Source organism: Carcharhinus amblyrhynchos, chromosome 3 (assembly GCF_965287045.1).
Source record: "Carcharhinus amblyrhynchos chromosome 3, sCarAmb.v2.hapA, whole genome shotgun sequence".
In the NCBI taxonomy this organism is placed as follows: domain Eukaryota; kingdom Metazoa; phylum Chordata; class Chondrichthyes; order Carcharhiniformes; family Carcharhinidae; genus Carcharhinus; species Carcharhinus amblyrhynchos.
Genome location: NC_137326.1, coordinates 119069475 through 119074126, shown reverse-complemented (window position 1 = coordinate 119074126; position 4652 = coordinate 119069475).

Here is a 4652-nt window from a genome sequence, read left to right as displayed (position 1 = left end):
AATGCTTTGCACACCTTAGTTTGCATTACAGCTTCTATCCTTTCTGACATTTATTATTTCATATGATAAATACTATGGGGAATATCAACTAGAATTAACCAGACAAACTCAGCCAACAAAAGAGACACAGAGCCAGAATAAGACAGACAAACTCGGCCAAGAAATGCTGGAAGAAGACTGTAAAAGTTCAAAACCTGTCTCGATTAGTAGGAAGCAGCTCAGAAACACAATAAAACTATCACGCACGAATGATATGGAAAAGCTGAACTGGAGTTTCTTTGGGAAAAAGAACCTCTTGTTTTATTCATAGTGGGGCTGTTATGTTTAGCCACACTGTAAACATGTCTTGTGATAATTCCCCCTAGTCAGTACATCGAGCAGAATTGTAAGTAATTAAGGGTATACGTTCCAATTGTTACGGTTGGTAGCACAGGAGCAGAAGATGGGAGGCTCTAAAAATTCTGGCTGTGGTCCAGAAAGGCAGATCTGTAATTTAGTGCTAAGCGCAATCGTACATTAAGGCTTGTACGCCGAAAAGAATGTATGGCTCCAGTTAAATGTCCTGATGCACTTTTCTGAAACCTGGCACAATTTTCTAGCTGCTGAGGATGGGATTTAGCTGGTGAAGGTTTACCAGGCTAATTCCAGGGATGATGAGACTGAAAAGAGATTGACTAGGTTAGGATTGATTTCACTGGAGTTCAGATGAATGAGGGGGATACCATAGAGACTTATAAAATTCTAACAGGACTAGACAGGATAGATTCAGGAAGGATGCTCCCAATAGTGGGGAAGTCCAGAACCAGAGGTCACAGTCTGAGGAATCAGGGTAGACCATTTAGGACGGAAGTGAGGAGACATTTCTTCAGCCAAAGACTGGTGAGCCTGTAGAATTCATTACCACAGGAAGTAGTTGATGCCAAAACATTAAATGTATTCAAGAGGCGGCTGGATGTAGCACTTGAGGCAAATGAGGTCAAAGGTTATGGGAAAAAAGCAGGGTGATGCTATTGAGTTGGATGGTCAGCCATGATCGTAATGAATGGCAGAGCAGGCTCAAAGGGCCAAATGGCCTCCTCCTGCTCCTATCTTCTATGTTTCTGTGCTATTTTCTTTCAGCCAACTAGACTAAGGGCTATTCCACAACCCATGGGATTCTTAAAGAGTGTAAAGCTCTTCTTGCCAGTTTTACAGCAACATGTTAATACCGGCAATTTTTATTAGTTCTTCCATTAGAAAAATATCAAATAAAAAATTAAATATTTTTTCCCCCTAATAGCATATAAATGCTTACATGACATTTAAAATAGTTCAATACTGTTTCTGATTCAATGGAAAATTGACTGTTGATTGAAGTGTTTCCAGGAGTATCACAGGGCAGGAAGAGCAGAAAAAGAGATGGAAAAGCCATTAGGAGCTTTCACAACACAGAGTAGCTCAGTGAAAGACATCTAAGTGAAGAGCATTGGGTCAATTTAAAATGAATGCTGTCACTTGATTTAAAGGCCCATCAATAAAGCATCTCACAGGTGAAAGTGTACAACATAAATTTTTATTTATAAAACACTTAAATGTAACAAAGAATCCCAAGGACAGGAGTATTATAAAGTGACATTTGAAACTGAGCTAGATCAGGCAATGTTAGGGCAAATGACTGAAAACTTAGTCAAAGAGGTAGGTTCCGAGGGGTGTCTTAAAGGAGGAAGAAGGGGTTGAGAATTGGAGACACTTAGGAAGGGAAATCCATCCCTTAGCACCCAGGCAGTTGGAAGTTCAGCCAGCGATGGTTCAGCAATTTAAATCAGTGATGCCGGGAATTAATATAGATCAGCAATCACAGAATGGGACTTGATGTAAGGACTTGAGTAAGAAGGTCTTGAATGACTTCAGGTTCATGGAGAGTAGAATATGAGTGGCCAGCTTGCAGTGTGTTGGAACAGTCAAGTCTAGAATTAACAAAGACAGGATTGAGGGTTCTGGCAGAGTCGGGTGATATTACAGAAATGGAAATAGGTGATCTCAGTGATGCCATGGATATGCGATCAGATGAATTTCGGAGAGAAATGGTGTTGATAGTTAGAGAATAGTGTTTGTGCCAGGGACCAAAGACGATGGCTTCGATCATCTCCATATTTAACTGGACGGGCAGAATAGGGGAACATTGCTGCCTCACAGCGCCAGGGACCTGGGTTCAATGCCAGCCTTGGGTGACAGTCTGTGTGGAGATTGCACATTCTCCCCATGCCTGCATGGGTTTCCTCCCACAGTTCAAAGATGTGTGGGTTAGGTGGATTGGCCATGTTAAACTGCCCCTTAGTGTCTGAGGATGTGTAGGTTAGATGGATTGGCCATGGTAGATATGCAAGATTGTGGAGAGGGTCTGGGTGGAATGTTTTTTTGGAGTGTGGGTGCGGGTTTGGTGAGCTTAGCTCCTTTTTGCACTATAGGAATGCTATAGTTCTATGGTTAAGCAGAAATTTCTGCTTATGCAGTGCCTGACAGCAGACAAAGAGTCTAGTAGTTTGGCAACATTAGAAGAGTTGAGCGAGGTTTTGGTTGTTACATTCTTCTTTGACATAAACATATCAATCATACACAAGGATTAGTGAAACAATAAGTGAGTTCTTTATTTGAAGATGGGTCTATACATAGATAACATTCAGAGGGAGCTAAGTATAGTACATTTGACCTACCATTATTACTCATAGACTGCCTTTAAGTCATGGATCTACTGCATCACATGCTGTCGAGCTGTGTAATGATTGACAATATTTTAAGATACCTTCCCTCAAAGGAATATGCACATTATATCAAAACATCCCCTTTTCTTCTAACCCTTAAAGAATCAAGCTATTTACATGCAAACAAATTAAAATAACACTGCATCTGAATGTGCTTTAACACAGAGCAATAACTGTGCAAGTCTCTGAAACATTTCAGCTTATCCATCTAACTTTGGTTATGGCAATCTTTGTAGGAGGCTGCTGTACATTTTCATAATGCTTGTTGGGTGCTTTGTTGGTTTTGCATCTTAGACAGTGTTTTCAATGTAATAGGGTTCCTTAGTGCTTTGGTTTTGATATTGTTTTGATTTGACATTTCATCGCACCGTCATGCCATTTGATGTTCAGCTTTGATAAGATTATGCTTCTTGATACGTGCTGATGACTTCTGTTGGATTTCAGACACTATCAGTTTGGTCTTGGCTTGAACTTTCTGTCCAATATTCAGATTGGGTAATACATTACCTATGTGCCAATCATGACCATCTTCCATCTTCTGTTTTCAAGTAATGCACCATGTACCATAGAAGCATAGAAAATTACAGCTCAGAAACAGGCCTTTTGGCCCTTCGTGTCTGTGCCAAATCATTTTTTGCCTAGTCACAATGTACTCCTGGAAGTATTGATGCATGATGATTGGGGAGGTTTATTCACATTTGTCTGCCGAATAGCAATTACGCATTAGTTCTGCAGCAAGAAGATTGTAATTTCGGAATGGGTACAGTAACTCTGTTCACAAAGTAAGAAGTCTCACAACACCAGGTTAAAGTCCAATTGGTTTATTTGGCAGCACGAGCTTTCAGAGCACTGCTCCTTCCTCAGGTTGGACTTTAACCTGGGTGTTGTGAGACTTCTTACTGTGCCCACCCAAGTCCAACATCGGCATCTTCACATCATCATTCACAAAGTGCTATGTTGCCTGTTGGCTGGTTATTTGCATTGCAGAGTTAGGTGTGCTGTTCCCAGTGTAAGCGCAGGGTTTCCAATGATGTTCTTTGTGGTCACTGGTCCTCACTGTGGTCTTGACGTTGCCATAGATGGTGATCAAGGACAGGTCCTTGCACATTAGTTGGCTGGTGATCACTGGACCTTTGGTGTCTACAATAAAACATTTCTAGGGTAACCAGGGTGAGCTTTTGTTGCAATGCCTGAAAATAATGGATAAAAGCAAATTACTGCAGATGCTGGAATCTGAAACAGAAACAGAAATGCTGGAAAATCTCAGCAGGTTTGACAGCATCTGTGGACAGAGAACAGGGCCAACATTTCAAGTCTCCACAGATGCTGACATTTTCCAGCATTTTCTGTTTGACTGTAATGGATCTGATGGGTTGGAATCGCCAAACTATTGTATGTGATGAGTCTAGTTTGCCACTTCGGCGAGCACATCCATTTCAGCTTGAGAATTAGAAGGAAGTTTGTACTTACACTGCTATCCAGTTTTTGTACATAGGTTACACTGACTCTACATCTGTGGGCATAGGATATGGATGGTGGCAAAGGTCTCTGTTGGTACCACTGTGCCAATACATTCTTTGATGTTCACTATGCTGAACACCAGCTCACTTTGAGTGTCAATATTGTGGTCACCCTCAGCACCTGACCGTGTAGCTTGGCTAGACATTATTGCGATCTTGCCTTGGCGAGAGGAAGACACCAGGACCAACTCCCCAGAAGACAGTCTGAAATTGAGACTGTGCGAAGGAGGATGCCTGCACCAGGTCTGATCAACCTGAGGATAGATGGGTAATTTCACATATGCGTACATGTACACACACATAAGCACACACACACACACAGATTTAGTTTATACAATGACAGTAAGTTGCCTTTAGTGCAATAAAGCATTGTGATTGTTTTAACTGAGAA